Here is a 19,174-nt window from a genome sequence, read left to right as displayed (position 1 = left end):
TTTTTGTAGTTTGCTTGATGTGATGCCGCTAACATTCTAAACAGAATGTTAGCCATCAATATTGGCTCCTGCTTTAATGCTCTTTTTAGAGAACTATAACAATTATCCAAGATTTTGTCAGTTACAGAGATGATAGCAGTACAGATTATAACCTCTGCGTGAATTGTGAGTTGTTATTTTTATTCTTTATTTTAGTCTTTTTGCAGCTATTTGTTTTCAGTATGCTTTCACATGCATCGCTGCTAGCTGTTCTCCTGTGGAGCTGAAGTACAATTTTATCCAAATTGGTTTCAGATTGCAGAATACTTTTTTTCCATTTTTCTTACTCACCAAGTGATACCAGTAGTTATTAAATGGATGTGCTGTCGCTGTCATAAATTGATACCAGTTCTTGAGTAAATTAGGTAGGCTCTCAAGTACAACTTTGGCTGAAAACACTGATAAACATCACAGTCACATAATGTTTGGAGGCCTTGTAGAAGGCCTTAGACACAAGGTTATAAGAAGAGAAACAAAATAGGTGTGTCACCTGAAACGTAAAAGAACCGAGAGCACATCCTCTGGTATAATCGCATTTATTTGTATTATTAACCTTGTTTAAGACTACAGTTCTTATTTCTCACTGTTCACTGCCTACTTCATAAATCATAAATAGGCAAACTCTCAAAGTCTGCCTACAGTATAGTGAAAAATCAGGCCATGCACGTTTTGCATGATTGAAATGCTTTGAAAGTTTTTAATTTCTTTCAGTTTGTAAGAATCAAAATGAAACTCGGACCGGCAGGTCTGTTTGTCTGCTGTGATTCAGGATAAACTTTCATCGCAAGTCAGTTTGACATCTGTGGTGACTGCCACTGACAATCGGAAACTCTGTGGTGATAATGTTACACAATCCTTCCTTTTAACTCCAACTTCTATAGCTTTTACATTTTATAAGGATTCAGTGATGCACAGTTCTAGTGTCCTATCTAGGGTGTACCCTGCCTTGCACCCATTGCTTGCCAGGATAAGCTCTCTCCCACTATCCTGAATTGGATGATATGGGTAGAAAAGGGATGGACAGATGATGTACAGATCATTATGAAGAAGCACAGGGTCAATGGTTTGGTTTCCCTATGAAAACACTCAAAATCTCTCAGCTGAGGTCCTTCTAAGAACCACTTGTCAACAAGGCAGACTGGCCATGACTTTGTTTAGGCAAGAGCATCAACAGAGTGCTTGATGAAATGCATCCTTCCAGCCTGTGAATTGTATCTACCCCCTCAGCGCTCCACACAGCAATCACTGAAGTCATTTGAGGCTTGCTTGCTGCTGATAAATGGAGATGGCCATGTATGTAAAGATGATGTGTCATGGGCTGCCACTGATGAGCTTACTGCAGCCAACCTTGTATTCACATCAATGGGAGTCAGAGGTTGACAGAGCTGCACCACACTAGGTCTAGCAGTTCAATCTGGTGTTGCCTATTAGTGAAGCGCTTTTAGTAGAGTGCTTTCTGCCAGGAAGATGAAATATCTCCCTCTGGACAGCCTTTCCTCTCAGAGACCCTATGGGTGCAGAGTGGGTGAAAATGAAGGCAGGGGTTCATATATAAAAGGCATGTTTTATTGTATTTGGATGTAGAATGATGCCATGAACCAGCAATGGAATAATTATTGATCCCAACATGTGAGATAAAGAGATGATTCAGCCAGTACTGCATCAAGCCTATCACAGCTACAGGTTCATGGCTGTTGTTTTAAAATGAACCTTGGAAGAATAAAGAAAATCATGTAATTTGTAATTTGATTATAAATATTATCAAATAGATGTGGTCTTTTTCTTCACATAGAATTTACGTACAGTCAAAAAGGAAAACAAACACTATCTGAAGAGGTTTCTGCTTTCTTAATAAAAAGAATCTTTGAACCTGGAAATTAATTATATATAGTAACAGACCAGTAGTGTAAACTTCTTTTTAGAAAAGGGGGAATGTCCTCTCATACATCAATGTTCAGCAATCAAATTAATGACAGGCTCATAAAATATCTAAGCAATACCTCTTTGCTTTGGAAAATAAAGTTGCATTGCTCACTCATGCAATGACAGAGCCTTGTGAAGATACTGAGACAGAATATAGGAACTATACTAAAATACCGCATTTTTGAATGCTGTCTTAGAGAACAAGCTACCACTACTGCCTAAAAGCTCTTGGATCCTGGGTTTGATTCTGACATGTCTTTTGTGTATAGCTTGCATGGTGTCATTGTGTTGTGGTAGGTTTTCTCTAGGAGCTTGAGTTTACTTGGGTTTACTTAAGACATGTTGCCTAGGTAAATTGGTATCTTTAATTGTCCCTAAGTATGTGTCCCATGAAAGGTATGGTATTGGTTCCACAGCAGATTCAGACTTAGACGGATTTATATTTAGACGTGTAGTCTAAATGACGTTTCACTGCTGCATTTTAAAGTTTTAACATCGTTTGATTTGAATTCTACAGTTTTCAACTATACAGTATATCCCAATACACTCTTTGCCTTTTTAGTGCTTCCCAAGATTGCTTAGAAGATGTAACTGATGTGTCAGCATAAAAACTTATGTGTTGAATGTAGCCTCTTCAAGCTTGGTGTTCCCCATTTTATATTTTGTTTTGCAGCTTCTGCAGTGTTTTGTTAATCCTTCTGTTCTGGCATCAAATGAATAAGTATCTTTCTGCTCAGGAATGGGGATGGGGATTTAAACTTGAACAAAGGACCAAATAGTCACCTTATAATAAGGACATTCTAAGTACTGTGCTTTATACAAAATATGCTACTGTAACTGTTTCCTTTATGTTTTCCTTTTGAGTCTACTTTTTCTTGAAAAGGCAGGGGCTTGAAAGGGCTAGGTTTTGTGAATTATTACTTTCAAAAAAAAATTCTGCCAGTTTATCAATTCCTATATTGTGGGCTTTTGTTTGTAAATAGCAGCCTACTGCAGGGAAGGTAGAGCAGGCCTCTGTGGCTCTAGGGGTACCCAGTAATGCACTTGAAAGCCAGATTTGTCTAAAACCAAGTGGGTTAGACAATCAGTATCTACTGGGAATCAAAGCCACTGTTTTCTAGCTGCAAGGCAAACACTTATCCACTTTGCCATAGCCCCACTTTATAATCATATTAGGGCTGGCCAAATCACTCATATAAACCGATACTAAGTGGGTAGCAGATATTTTCTTCCCTCCATCTAGGTTTAAATAGAGCTATGAAGAAAATTGTTGCACATTTGTCTGAAATTTAATTTTGCTGTCCATCTTGAAACTGATGGAAAACCTGTTCCCCTAGATGTTGTAAGCCTTTGAGGTTGACATTTCTGAACGCAGTGTGCAAGGAATATTTCATCTGTTTCTGAAGGAAGTGGCATGTGGCATGTATTCCATCTTGTCTGCAGGTCCCAAACCAAATCTAGAGGTATTCTGCAAGACAAAAGCCAGAACGTATCAAAGTTATGTGTCCGATTGTCGATATGAAGTCAAACAAGGACTAAAATTCACTATAACAGTTTCACTGTTTTTTTACAGAGTAAAGTGAAGTTAAAACACTTTCAGGGGTATAAGTTTCATGCTTCAGTGATTAATCAATATTTATTACATATTACTTAACTCAGCCAGGCTTTTCCTCAAAAACTCTATTTCCCAAAATTTTTTTGCAAAAAATGTGCCACCTGAAAGTCATTTTAATATTGTATGTAATGCACAATATATCTGATGTATCATCAAAGTAAAAATGCTTATCTAATTATCTGATTATTTTTGAGGACATACTGTATATCAGATGGCAGTAATGCCAAGAACCTTTAGGGATTATCTGGAGCTTATGGTGGCACATACTACACATATATTCCAAACCAAAATACAAATGCAAAATCACTCCAGTCTCTTACCCACTTTTCCTTTCCAAGGAGTGTAGCAAGAAAGCTACTTTTCTCTAAGGTTAGTGCCACCCCTTCCATTCATTTCTTGTAATGAGGAATTAAAAACGAAAATTAGACTTTATAGGTTTTTTTTCAACAGAAGGTCTGAATTGACAAATTTGGAAAAATGCTTCCCAACATTGAAGTTATTTCCTCTGTCACAGAGAAAACATCAACTCTTTGTTTGAGATTTGTTTTTTACAATAGAAGAGGATCGGTGTTTTGTGTATGTTAAACACCCTGGGTCTCAGTGTACTGTAGTACCTGTTCTGTTTCTTTCTACTGATTTTATGTTGAATTTGGTTGAGAATTTGGTTGGCCCATCCATCCTTTAACAGAAAATTACATATTTCCAGTGAGGGGCTCAAAAAGCAAGAGATTAACAAAGAAGCGTAAGGCAGAACAACATCTTGAAAGATATTGTATGTATCCTGGAAGTTCTATACCCTATCAATTAGAGCTGCCCACAGCCCATCGCAGGGTACACAAGCAGGGAAATTTAAAGACACCTCCTTTTTGAAAAGTAGGAGGAAACCTGAGCATACAAACTGAGTGAGACTACCTATATTTTCAAAGCTCAAGTAGGTAGAGGCGTCATCATGCATAGGCTGCAAAGGTACAAGTAAAGGTTTATTCCATAGTGAAAAAAGAGCCACAGTGTTTTGGCTATGGAGCCTTCTTCAGGATCTTCACCTGAAGAAGGCTCCCCAGCTGAAACGTTGTGACTCTCTTCTTTTCTTTTCAGCATGACATAAGCTTTTGTATGAGTGAGCATGTATGTGTCTGTTGAAATTCCATATTGAGTACTGCAAAAACGTAAATTTTATGATAATCAATAGAAACACAAATATATAGCTTAGAACTATGTACTCATTATTTAACTGGCAAACAAAGAAAAAAAATAAAAAGCTCTTTATTACCATTTATATTTACACATTTAGAACTAGTTATTCTTAGATGTAAAACAGTGCCAGCAACAAATTTTCCACCATCTTCTGTACGTTCTGTATCCCTGTATGTCATCAAGTTACCTTGAATTGTTCTTGCCAGGCTGAGGGATAAACTGCAGGAGTCCACAAGTGTCAGAATGGTGCCAGGCCATGGACACTTGCCCCACCTTGATAATGCAGTAGTGTCTTGCAGGCTGCAGTCTCCTAGTAACGAGTCAAAATCTGCAGGAATTCTGAACCACTTCTCTATTGATTATCTCTGTGATTCACACTGAGCAATGCTATTCTTTGTCTGCTTCCAAGCACAAAGGCAAAAGACACAGCACTGCCTATCGTAGCATCTATGTAGACTTGGTTGGTTTTTGTAAAATATAACTTTCACAAAATTCCCTACATCAAGATCATTCGAGGTGGCAAAGATGCAACATTTATGTAACAAACAGGTGTTAAAAATGCTGTTATAACTGTGCTTTGAATCTCCCTGAGTGTGAGTAAAAGCTATTGGTAATGAAGAAAACAATATTTCAATAAAGGATTCTTCTGCAGAAAAATTATGAATTCAGAACATCAGGGATATTTTTCTGACATACACTACTGGTATATTATGAGTATAAATTTTGGGATACTCAAGAGGACTATCAACTGAAACCATGAGTTTATATTTTCTGCTACAACATATAAGGTATCTTGTGCCAGTCTAAATATGGACCTGTTACTATGGTTTGGATGAACTCTGTTGGCTAAATAAAATGGTATCTTTTTTAAAAAAATAAATAAATCCTGGTGAAGTGAAGCATGGAATACAATATCATTTTATTGTCCATGGAACACTTTTACTCTATTAAATGTTTATTATTATTTACTTACCACTTTGTAACTATGGTTGGGCAACATTTTAACTAGCAGGATTCAGAGATAACACTGAACACAGCTAAAACAGTGATAGCAGGCATTGATTTTATTTACTCTGAGCCACCTGTGAATAGTGCAAGCACACACATAAATTAGGGAAGGCGTGCCCTGAAACACTAATACAGTACATTCTCATTCTCAGAGCAATAAAGTTAATGCATACAAACGCACCGATAGAAAATTTATTGAAAAGGTTTCTTCGCTAATTGTTGTACCAATTTTCTCAAATAGTTTTGGTCAGAAAAGCTACCCGCAATTAGAACCAAAGTGATCAATCTTCTCATAATGCACACAGAGATCTCAATTCTCTGCCAGTCCCCTCCTGATTACATTGTACAAATCTCATCACACTGTCGTGTCCTGTTGGTTCCATTTGCAATTAATAACCATCCTTGCACAACCTCATCAGTGTCAGCACAATAAAAGACACATTCAATTTAAGAACCATAACTATAAAAATACTGGATTTTGAGCAGCCTTTTCTTTTCAGGCTCTTGTGCTCAGAGTCTGCGTGTTATGATATCACCTATTCTCTGTTCCGTTCTGCTTCTTATATATGAATATTTGAAGTGCCACTTTCAAAATTTACATGCAAAAAATAAAAAGAAAGTGACCAACTGTGTAAAATGAACGAGATGACATCTCTCAGAATGACGATTTTTTTTGCTGGTTTAAATTTGAGGAATCATTTTTAAATACTCTGCGTGCACAGAAGAAAAATAGGTCTTTGAGGGCCTTGTATCAAACTAGATGCTCAAACACATTTCTAAGTGTTGGTCTATACATTGTTTACACAGAACAGAATTTTGAAACACTAAATATCCAAATTTCACAGATGAAAGCAAACCTATAAATGAAGAAAGCCATGTACTCTGTAGTTATTTTTAACAGCATTTACCAGTGTACCCCTTAAATACTTATTACCCGTTTTAATACTGTTTACACTTTTTCCTCACCACCTCCTAAAACCGAGGGTGCTATAAACAACCCAGGCAAGTTTTTCTTATACAATAAACTAGGACCAACATCTGAAGAAATCTACAAGGTCTCTCAAAGAAAGAAAACATTTTAAAGAACAACTCGTTGGGTACCTTTCTTTTCCTTGCAGCCTTCCTGTGAAGTCCACGCAATACTTAATTAGCTGCTGTTAGTCTTTTTTTCTGCATCCCTTGACCTTGACTGAAGAGTGTCCGCAACTCCTTCATGTTGGAACAAAAATGGTTAATGAACCTGTCCAATGATCGATATTCTATCTACACTACAACACAGTTTAAGTCCAGTTCACTCCGTCTATTAAATTTCGAGAAAATTCCGTTTTTCTTGAATAATTCGATTTTATGTAGAAATGTAAATATGACTTTTTAAATGACGTGGCAAAGACTGCTAACACTTAATGCGATTTGTTAACTAGTAAACAGCACTATTTGTTTGTTTGTTTTTTCAGAAAGCTTCCAATAAAATTCGCTTCCAATTAAGTATAAAAATGTGATTTCGAGCCTAAACTTTGGATAAAGGAAGCAGCTACATATAAATATTGGCCGAATAGCTCATCTCAACCGACTGACATACTGCCTTCCTCCCTCAGAACGCCTACAATCTATCTCAGATGCAACCATCATCTTCGGATCCGCATTTTTTGACGAACACGACACGCCAGATACATATAATTTGAGATTTTACATTGTTTAATAGTAAATAATGAGGAAAACTCTGGTTTTACATCAGTTTACAAATAAGTGCATGTAGTTACCTTGTGAAACGTTAAAAATAGTTAATTGTTGGGGGGTGACTGTTAGTTGATTAAACAAACCATTAGAATTTACATACGGACAGGTTGTCTTGCAAAGCCATTGAGTTTGTTGGAAAATTACAAACCAAAAATATCATTTTTTAGATCAATGTAATCACTGAATCTATTTGAAATACCAGGTTGTATATATATATACAGTATGTAATAAAAGGATTTTGTATTCAAAATAACAGGTCGACTTTTTGTTTTTCAAAAGATATTTTACATTAAATGTATGTTTTCTTAATAATTCGTAATAGTATAGATCGGTTAAAAATATATCATATAAACAGAAACCTAAACCTCACTTATAACCTTGAATATATTCGTATATATACGAATATATTCGAGGGGCAAACATCTTTTCCTCGGAGTCTCAGGATGATGTGTTTCTGTGTCGAAAACAACTAGCTATCTACCATCACAAGTAGGCGTTAACCTGTGATATTGGCATCCTCGCTAAATCAGTGCGCCTGCCGGAAAGATGCGAGCAGTCTCGCTGTGCTGTTAGTTAAATATTTATAATACCAAATTAGCTGAGTGAAAGCTCTATTCATCAATTGGTTGAGCTCCACGAATAAACGGCAATACAGATGTGTTCTGAGACGTAGGGTTAATATGTTTAAAAGTCAGCAGATTATTTTAAACACCTTAATGATTTTCCTTGTTAACAAATAGATGCTTGCTTTCCCCTTTGACGAGTTTGAGCTTTGTTCAATGAATAGCCCTAGCAAAAAAAGATGTTGTAAATGAACTCTATTGCACTTCTAGATGATGATTTATGACGACGACGACGATGATGATGATGATGACGATGATGATGATGATGATGATGATGATGATGATGATGATGATGATGATTATTATTATTATTATTATTATTATTATTATTATTATTATTATTATTACTACTACTACTACTACTACTTCTAATACTGCTACTACTACATATCCGGTAGGTTACATTTGGTGCGCTGGACCTGTTAGGGAATGGGGGTTTCAAAGCTAATATACGGACGACCCGTATAACTCGTAAGTCCTCAATTATAGCGCTGAAAGAGTGGCCTGATCCGCATAAGCAAATCGCGAGGATGAGTGTAGATTCAGAATAGTGTTCAGCGTTTAGCATTTGAACTTCTCCTCTTTGCTGCGGCAGCAGGGCGTTTTGTCCTGGGGTCACTGACCCCCTGCTCCTCCATCAGCTGCATTGAAACCTTAATTGAATGACAGATGGTCAGCTTAGTGCGGGATAAAGCTCAAGAACAGATAAGACCAACACATAAAAATATGGTCAAGTTAGTACTCTTAAATATGGGCTTTGCAGGTTACACGTACTCATCATACACGTACCGAAAGGCTATTTCAGAACCTCAGAGCTCGAAATTTTATTTGAAGGAAAATTCTCTCGAGGATATTTGTGCGGCTTTTACAGAATTGCAGTGTGTTGAAGCCAGTACGTGGGGAAGTAAATACTTGCAATAATCAGTAGAAAGCGTTTAATTTAATCGTTTTCTTTAGTTAAAAAAAAGCTATTTGTAAGTTGTCATTTACTGCTAATGTGACGTTACAGACGTCTCAAGCAGATGTGTGAGGGCTTACGTGAATAAGCACTATAGGTTTTTAACGAGATTATGTTCGACAGGAGAGGTTTTCGTACGATGAAAAGAAAAAAAATCGGTTATTATTATTAAAATTTCGATGTTAATCATGAACAACATGAACTACTATTACTTTTGTTAAGGCTATTTCTACCAGGGTTCTGTCCGATAAATCTTTAGTAGCCTATGTTTTAAATGTTATGTATATTCTGACATAACTTGATTTTCGGTTATTTGTACTACATTGGAAAACGGTAATAAGATAAAGAAAAACTAACATATCATTTTTTACTTGAACTTTGCCGTAGCAAAGCACGGATGTTTTAGAGTGATGTGTGTATGAAGTAAATGAGAAAAGAGAATACAGACGTCTTTTATCTTGATTTCAGTTGTGTAACATTTATTTAAAATGCAGTGCATGAAACGCTGCTTTGTCTGATGAAAGTCAAAAATTGAAAATTACAGTGTTCCGCAGATCAATGTCTTTATATCTATTATTCATAACGTACCGAAATATGGCAGGATTGCATATATTTTGCAGAGAAAACAGAGAGTGACATATGCCACTATTAGCCTGATACCCTGAAAACCTAAAAGCATTTTCAACACAGTGACAGACAGGCAGCCTTGGTTTGCTAACAGTAGGTCAAATGATCACCTAGGATGTAATATTATCGGTGAAACAAATGCTTTTCATTGAATTTCAAGGAATTTCAATTTTGTTTGGAATACCACAATATAAACAACAAGAAAACAATTGTGATCTTTATTTTAATGCTTCCATTCCCCTAATATTCTGGTGAGGAAACAAATAATAGCAACATTAGGACCAACAGGGTCTTGTCCAGTCACCCCAAAGTTCAATATATATGCATCACATATTAAACGCCTCTATTGTTAGAAACCGTGAGTTTAAATGCATATAAAGCTAATTTCTGTTTGCATTTAGCTTGTTCTAGAGAAAAGCACATATTTCCGCTATTTTTTGTGTGCAAGTGCCGACCCTTTAAAATCTGCATAACAGTTGCGCTAAAACAGGGATGTTCCTCCCCAGACACAATCATATACAAATCCTTGAATTTTCCCTCAATTAAGAATCAACAGCCGAACAAACAAAGGCCTTGATGGGGAGAAGTAAATGCAAGCTAATGCAGAGATAGCTGACATCAACTTCCGTTAGACAGCTATTACAGATCGAACCTTTCGATTGTAAGTGAAACAATTTGCATACTGATTCCCTTTCATAGCCTCGCAGATCCATAACAAGCCAGCCAGCTATTCAAATGCAAGTAGCATCCCTAAATGCAAGGATAGACCGGCCAAAAAGCGCTGCCCTACGAGCTAGGGGATAAGAAGATCCAGGATTTTTTCGCTGGATGTTGGCTGTTTGATATTGGAAATGGTGGCGGAAGAAAATGATCTTTTCTCCGGACGCAGGGCTGCGGCGTGGGGGCTCCGGACCCCGCGGAAGCACGGACGGAGCGTGGCGAACTCAGCTCTCGGCGAGACTGTTGACTGACATTTTTAATGACGCTCACTAACCCGCACGAAAACCGAACAATAAAAAAAAGCTAAAAGAGATGGACAAGTTCGAGTCTTTCACATGAAATTATGCAGATAATTTTTGCTTGGGGGCAAGAATGAGAGGCGTCCAGCGGCGGACGCTAAAAGATGCAGCCTGCCACGAAATCCTAGGATCCTAGGGGTAAGCATACCTAACAGGAAAGCCAGGAGAAAAGGAGAGCTGGAGGGGAAAAAAACGCCAAAGGATGCAGTGATCAGAACTGGTAGTTCAAGGAATGCAGCGACATTTGGCACCCAGCAGAGTTTAGTGGACTTCCAAACAAGCTTCAGAGCTCTGCAGAGGTCAGTCACAGCGTCACGAGCTCTCGGACCTACAGTCGCGCTGTAGAGTCGTCAGTTCAGTGCTGCTGTACAGACCTCGAGTTTTATCGCTGTTTAAAGAAGTCGAGGGGGGGTTGGGGCAAAGCCTGTTAATAGTTACAGGGACTTTGCTTAGAATGATAAGCGAATTTCGGCATGAAAACATTTACCTTTTTTTTTTTCAAATAACAATATTCACCACGCGAGGAACTGGTGATGTTCTTGCTGATGTCGCTTTTCATTATTTTTTTGTAGCCAACAAAATATGCCGGTAACGTTGTTAAATCGCGACTTCGTTGTTAATAACACAGGTCTTTCAGATCTTTCAGAAAGTATTGTGGACATAAAAAGGCATGTTTTCTTTCTCCTTTAAAAGGCTGTTCTATATATATATACAGTAACAAGAACACATTGTTAAGATATAAAATGCTCTTTGTGTTTCGCAATTCACTTTCAATGTAATTGTAAGCAATGTGGTGGTGTGGTGTATAAATGAAGATTTACAACCCGAAAGGGGATTAAATTGACCACTTTCGTTTTGGTTGTTTCTCTCTTTTTAATTTATCCCAGGTTTATGAACGATATTTATAAGGCGTGATTTCTTTCATTTGATACGAATAATTATTGATTAAACTTTAAGGTTTTAATCTTTAATTGTATCTCCTACGCTGGGAATATGTTTTATGTGATAAAAAGCAAAATTAGAAATCACTGAGATGCCCCTTTACGTTCGAGAACAAAATGCAAGGAATGAGCGTCTTATTAACAGCGTGTCATGTTCTGCCCCGCATTTCTGCTCACTCCTTTTCACTTCAAATAGCCTATGACTATTGCCTGTATGATTAGATTGAGCTTACGAAAAAATAAATAGCAGAGATCTTCGAGTTGATCTATTTAAATAGAATACAATTTAAGTAAAACACAACGCAATAGAGCCAATTAAATGTCAGATGATGTGTATTTGATGCTAACTTAATATTAAGTAAAATGTGGCATGTGAACGAAATTAAAAGTGCCAATGTTATTTATATAACAATGAAATGATCGAGTTTCCAGATATCATATTTTTAACGTTTAATTTTTTTTCTACAGCTGAATATGTAGCTCTCGGACTTATAAATTAAACTTTCACATTATATGTTACAAACAAGAAACTCAACAGTTTGTCACCTACCCTTGTAGACGTATGCATGCAGAAGTTCACTCAGGTACTCTTTAAACAAGCAGTTGCTATTTACTTCAGGGAATTCAATAATTTGTTTGACATATATTTATCTAAAGTATTGTAACGTTCAAGCAATGGATGTGTTTCAATTAATTTATTTTTCCATATCAACCCAAGTGAAAATTCACGTGAAACGATAGAATATGGGTTATGCATTGACGTTCATTATTAGTCTCCAATCAGAGTAAACAGAGTAAAGGAAACGAATGACTAGAAAGTTCCTGAATTTAACTAAATGGAAATTCGCATGTAAGTGTCCTACGATAGCTGTGCAAAGCTGTTACACGTTTCAGTTCATGTAGATGAATTTTAAGCTATATATTGTGAATCTTAATTTAATTTTTATTGAGGCCATATGTTTCTCATCAATGAGAAACAGTTTACAGAGACAACACGGTATGTTTATACATTTTGAAATATATTTACTGAAATATATTTACCGTGTGTTGTATGCTATTTAAACTTGTTATGGAAAAATCATGTGAATGACTAATAGCTTCAAGTAATGGCATTAAAGAAGTCTGGGTCTTATCCTTTCAATACACAGTCACAGAGTAACAAGGGTAATAAAACTGTGTTATCCAAAACGGAGAAAATCTAGAAATGTCTTAGGCAGATAGGTTGACTTCATAAGATAAAGCCTGACGTAACAATTTGCCATGGCCCAACACGACCTTGTTATAAGTGACGTTTTAATTGGCTTATCAACTCGCGTTCTGAATCACATTATCTATGAACCCGTAGTGTTAAACATTGATAGACACTTGTTAACCGGGTAAAAAAAAAACTGTAGATACAGTACATACAGTATAATACGTTTGTTTTATTCAGAATGCATAACTAAATCACAAATATTAATTTATCAGTCGGGATTGTGGCTTCAGTGAGTAAAATAAACGATTCGGACCACACGTCCAGCAACGAAGTCTTATTATAGGCTAAAATGAGTTATGTCAAATGCAATTAATCTTTTTAAAGTTTACTGGAATTAAAAAGTTTTGTGCACAACATTTCCATTTCCCAAATTCAAATATCATGTTATTTAAGACGTGTCTAGTTATTATTACTGCCATATTAAAACGAAATCCAATTACGCAAGTCTATTCGTATTATATTTTCGATTTTATCCAACATTATATACAAAAAACTTATATTCAAATAATTGAGCTATTATATGGAGACTGATATTAGAATAAGTAGACTATTTCCGTAAATATTAGCAATTTACTTGATTGATTTATAATACAGTAATAGTTAAAACCCCATATTTAAACATTTGAAAAAGATAAGATCGTACTTCGTTGCTTATCTACATTTGGTGTGAAGAGATCTCTTTAGTGTTCATAGATCCGTAAACTGTACTGAAAACTATGCAGCCTATTTAAAGTTTCTATGACATTTTTTTAAGTATTGCAAGTTTCTAAAACTTTTTTTCGAGCAACTTGTGCGCTTCTCGTGAAGCTGACAGGTGTAAAATAGGCTTAGATCTCCTCTTTCTTTGGCAGATGATGTAGATCCTTCAGAAAATAAAACTCCTGCATTTAGACATCTTGATTAACACAGCAATAATTATTTAGCTAAATAATTAAGTCATTATTTAGCCTTTTAAACTATATTATTTTAAACAGTTTTTAATAGTACATAATAAAAAATATCACCACCATTTTTCTGGTAAGACCTGTGACTGCTGAAAACGAGCTCGCGCCTCAGGTTGGGTAAAGGGCACTCTGTATCTTAATGCTGAAGTGCAGAAAGGTTCAGAAATGCTTAATCGCAAAATGTTAATAAATGTATTTTAACACAGAGGGACGAGCTAAAGACGTGCACTGTATTTTTAAACGTATGGGTTTTATCTGAGTGTGCCATCAGAAGTTCGATGTCACCAAAAACTTGGATTAAATCACAAATAATACAGTGAACAAAACATTTAAGCATATTTGTCTTTTTTTCATCAAAGCACAAAAATAAGTTATTACAAACTTGGTAGTCTTTTTGTAAAACACTAGCTTTGGTTTCAAAATCAGTGGATTTTATTTACCCATGTACAAATAGGTTTATTCATTACTACGGTCAAGTTATCGGTATGCACACATAAATATCTTAAGGTGTTTCTGCAAGCTTATATACTTTTTACTGATAGCTTTTCTGGGTTTGTTTAACTTTTGTTCCTCTCAAAATGTAGTCCAGATAACCAGTTTTTTTGGAACAAATCAAATAATAGAACTAAGAAAATATTTGTAATGACGTAGATATGAAATTCGTGCAGTGTGAGATTGAGAAAGTCTTAAACTCGGTTATTAAACTGAAATTCGTAATTGAAGGCAAACGTTTTAAAATATCTAAATATATAAATATATCCTCTTTATTTCTCAAAATAACTTTGCAATATTGTATTAGAACCTTAAGTACTACATACAAATCGATAATGGTTTAATTCTTCTCGCGTGTTATTAACGTAAACAGTGTTTTGAAATGAACATAGTGGTTAGAATCTGAGCACATCGCGGGCCTGTGTTTTCGTAATGTTCTATGAGCGGTTCTTTCCATTTATATCCTTTCCAATTCAGATTCAGATTCAGATTTCCAATCACTTAATAGCATTCTAAATGTTTACACGATAAACAATAAATGTGGTTAAATAGCGTTCCCAGGGTGCTGCATAAATTAGTTTAAGGAAAGAAAGTGTTACGTTGATTTTATAGTGTAAATTCTACGTTACCTTTAAAGAGGATATGACTTCCTATAAACACCGGAAGACAAAATCGTAGAGTAATTCAGATATTTACTTATACGAATCTATACAAAATCTTTAAATTCTATAAGATGGGGGCAAATCTTAAATACAGCGAAGTCAGCTATTGATAGATATGCTATAAATACATTATGGCACTGTCCAGATCGAAATTAACACTTCGTTACCATAAGTCGATTCTGTTAAGTGAATAATCTGCCAATCTTCTCGTTTATCAACGATATTCACCTAAACGTTTCAGTAGTTATTATTGTTTACTGAGAAATCACTGCTCTTGCGTATCACACACGATCAACGGTGGTTAATGTATTATTACATTTTTGGAATTATTGCAATATCTTAAATGTAAAACGACCACTTGCCCCTTTTTGATTTGTACTTTCACGATGAGTTGAATTTTCGGATAAATGACGGCTTTTCATACTAAAATAGTATAAATTAATTTTAGTTGTTTTTATTATATTTATACATTTTGAGTATGATAAATAACATCGTTTTTGTACAATTTAATACCTAGATATTTGAGGTCAATGATTAGAAAAATATATAATTTTGTAAATGGGGAAGTCTTCTGTCTTTTCTGCCATTAACATCATTAATACGAGCTATCAATAACTTTGTCATTTTGCTGTAGAGTCTCAAAGTATTGATCCACACAGCAATTTATCTCTGCCATGCAAGACATGGAATAATTTTCGCATTATAGCAGCCTGGATTTGCTTTTAATTCATATTTAAAGCTACAAGTGACTCCGTGGAGTTTCTCGCAAAAGACCAGAGGCGCCTAATTAATAATATCTTTGAAAAGTAGAGAGGCATCGGCGTATTAATAATTAATATATCTGGGCCTCTTTGCACATAGCCCTTTTAAGAATTTAAAATTAGAAGGCCGTTTGTGGAGTTCTTGTACTTTTGTTTTCAATAATACAAAGCTTTGAGTATGTTTTTTTTTTCATTTTGTCATTTCCCTGCTTACCACAATTAAGAAAGCTTTTAAAATCCAGTACATAACATTTCCTACTAGTGTACCTGCACAATTAGGTACGTTTATCATTTAGAAATAGTACTCCTGCGTTTTTCAAAAACTGCATCTACTACAGATCTCCATTGCCTTTAAAAAAGTAGGAGGCTTTAGTTAAGCCTTTAAATAACAGGCCTGCATGATTCAAATTTTCATAAGCCAAACTTCTCTAAACAGTAAGGACTCATGTTTGTGGGGGGTCTATTACAGACGATTTTCGGAAGCCTTCTGCTTGAATTCCTGTTGATAATACCTGTATTTATACCAATTAATATCTGGCACAATAATTGTCACGCGCCTTTTCCTTTCAGTCTTTCTTTTGAAGAGTGTCTTTAGTATAAACCAAATAATGCTTACACCCAGGGGCCATTGAATTCGGGCACAAAACACACGAGACAAACTGGGGTTCTAACACAAATCAGGAACGCTTGAGTGAATCCCAACAAAAAAAACATTTTTTTTTCTTTTGCAAGTCACAGAGACACGAGCGCGAATGAAAAATATCGACCACTATGAGAATGCGAGCAGATGCATTTTTTTTTCTTATAGCTACCGTAGAAAAGATTTGATATTGGGAGCTTTTTTTTTGGGGGGGGGGGGGGGTGTTTTGATAAACATAAAACTCAAGCAGTACGCAATATATAAACTTGTTAAAGACCATTACTAAAATATTATTTTACTTCACCGTTCTTTAATGTGTTTAAACAGCTTAAACAGTTTGGGGGATTCGTTTTCATAATTGGTCAAATTAAATTGAAAGTATGCAGCGATGTCAATAGTTACCTTGCGGGAACATCGATGATTGTGTGTGATAATCTAAACTTTGATAGATGTGCATGAACAATATACTTGCGCCTTTTTGCTAGAAACGAAGTCTCAATGTGTTGCTCTTTACTGCCCTACTCTAATTGTGAAGTAATTTAAGCTTGTGGATTCTGCAGTTTTATTTTTTTTTTATTATTATTTCAAGACGCGGTTACAGTGATTATTCTCTCCCCCCCCTGAAATCCTCCTTCCTGTCTGGCCCAAACATCGACATTAAATTCTCGTTTAGTGACAATTGAACTTTTTTTTTCTTTTACACGATAAACGGAATTTCATTCTTCTCGACCCTGACAGATGTATGTGTGTTTTGTCACCGAGCAGGTCCTCAAGAAGCTCAACAGGGGAAAGTCTAGAAAAGTTAATCTGTTCCACTGGCAGCTGTTGGCTTTTGGAGTCTTGAAGCGTCACCTTTGACATGTCCCCTTTTTAGAGAAGGAGGCTCCAAGCACTGACCACTGCAAGCTGTCACCACAGAAGAGGGGGGGACGCCTTCCCTGCAACCTGTCCCCAACGTCATCAAAAGTTACCACACTGCCTGGTATTTGAACAAAGGCCCGTGGGTCACTATTTTCAATAGGGCCCAAACAGATGACAAAACGACAGCGCACATGTATTTTTTTATTCTTCGTTTTCTGTTGCCCATGTTCTTTTAATTATTATTACATATTTTAACGGCCTATTTTTACCTCCAGAGTGTTTTTCCGTAGCGTATGTAGACACAGAACCTCACAAAAACTACAGTTATATTACATTTACTGAAGAAAAATCAATGGTCTTCTTTTTGCTTTTTTTGGTTGCTTTTTTTAAACTAAAGATTCATTGGAGTATTTTCCAGTTTTGTCAATGACTGTAAAAAAAAACTCGTTCATTACATGTTATGTCTGTATTTACGGGCAATCCAAAAATGTTGCATTGTAAAAATGCGTTGTTTGTACATGTAAACAATCAAAAGCATTTAGACTGTTCAGCATAGCCTTTTGTTTATTCATTTGATTAAAATGATTTCTGTCTTCCTGGAGCAATAAAAGAGTGACCACATCACTGAAGCGCATGTATGTCGTTTTTCTTTTCTTGGTGAAGCAAAGGCACACGAAGATGTGTGTTGAAACAGAAAAACAAATAGGCTGTACCATGGTTCGACCATGCTGGAGTCTTTTATCAGATGTTTTCTGACATACTGCAGAATGTTTATCGGAGACGATTCGCTTATTTATTTTGTGATAAGATTACAATTTCGCATCAGTTGCGTGTCCATTGTGGCTCAGCCCTCTTGGTCAGCTTAAATCAATTTGACCAATTCTCTCTAGATCTGTTGAAATGCATTCAAATATCATAATGTGCTGTGTCATAATTCAGTATCTCCCGCGGCTCTAGTGGGGGCGAGGAGCAGTGTTTTGGCTGGCTCGGCTCGTTATTGTTAAAGGTTGAACAATAGAAGACACATCTGCCCTGGGTTTTCCGAAGGGTAGGGTATCTTAGCTGGTCAGCTCTCAGAACAACATCTTAGGCAAAGAACGTTTGATTTTCTTTGACGTTAGTCAATCTTAAAATTAATACTACGATATGTCTTTTTAGGTGAATCCTAGGTAGATGGTAGTATTTTTGTTTTAGGTCTGTAAACAAAGCAGAATCAGATGGTACTATAATTAACGAGCTTTCAAATACGTCGCATCCATTTAATAAGAGGGTGAACGGGAGACATTGTGCACTCACTATCGGAAGATTTGTTTTTATTTTCTTCTAAAGAAAGCGGCAGCGCGTATACTGAGCAGTCGTGAGCTCAGTCTGCCTGTCCCTGTGGCTTGTGGATAATTGTCAGCACGTTTCGCTTTTTCTAATTTGCTCCAAATCTGTCCGGCTCTGTATGGTTGGTTAAATGGGCTGCTGTGATTTCCCCGCCTTGCATTGAGGGGAACCCGGAAGTTAATATTAAAATACCATTTAAGGAGGCTCATAAAAATTATGATGGAGGAAGCGCCCTTTGGTTAATGAGAAATAAATTTCACTCTAGCTGTTAGTTAACACTTCCTTTGGGGGGGTGGTGCTGTTTTCTGAAACGTTTTTCTATCATTTCATATTTAAAACCGAGTTTAATTTAACAGTTCTCAAAAGTTAGCAATGTGATACACAGGTTTTGTCCGATGAAATATTATGTGAATAACCTCAAGTTATATATAACATATATAAACAGTACACATTTACTGTCTATATTATTCTGTCACAATTATGTAACCTACGAATTTAAAGTTTAAACGTGCTTCTCATGGTCAATTTTCTGCTCCTTTCTGGAAT

General features: G+C 36.0%; 2 long non-coding RNA genes across 5 annotated transcripts; one reads left to right on the top strand and one right to left on the bottom strand.

Moving 5' to 3' along the window:
- Window positions 1-1,883: 1,883 nt before the first annotated feature.
- LOC107076887 (uncharacterized) lies at window positions 1,884-12,324 on the bottom strand. Of its 3 annotated transcripts, none has more exons than XR_001478019.2 (5): window positions 12,235-12,324; window positions 6,881-6,988; window positions 4,959-5,081; window positions 3,898-3,972; window positions 1,884-3,430 (listed from the first exon to the last, which is right to left on the bottom strand). It is a non-coding gene; the product is annotated as an uncharacterized lncRNA (long non-coding RNA). The 3 variants fall into 3 exon arrangements; XR_001478021.2 differs by lacking the exon at window positions 12,235-12,324 and adding an exon at window positions 8,229-8,369; XR_001478020.2 differs by lacking the exon at window positions 3,898-3,972.
- On the top strand, window positions 8,499-17,923 carry LOC107076886 (uncharacterized). Of its 2 annotated transcripts, XR_011189699.1 has the most exons (3): window positions 8,499-8,533; window positions 10,424-10,881; window positions 17,204-17,923. It is a non-coding gene; the product is annotated as an uncharacterized lncRNA (long non-coding RNA). The 2 variants fall into 2 exon arrangements; XR_001478018.2 differs by having other exon boundaries at window positions 8,515-10,881.
- The last annotated feature ends 1,251 nt before the right edge of the window (window positions 17,924-19,174 follow it).

This window comes from Lepisosteus oculatus, chromosome 5 (genome assembly GCF_040954835.1).
Source record: "Lepisosteus oculatus isolate fLepOcu1 chromosome 5, fLepOcu1.hap2, whole genome shotgun sequence".
In the NCBI taxonomy this organism is placed as follows: domain Eukaryota; kingdom Metazoa; phylum Chordata; class Actinopteri; order Semionotiformes; family Lepisosteidae; genus Lepisosteus; species Lepisosteus oculatus.
This window is presented reverse-complemented; position numbering and strand designations above follow the sequence as displayed.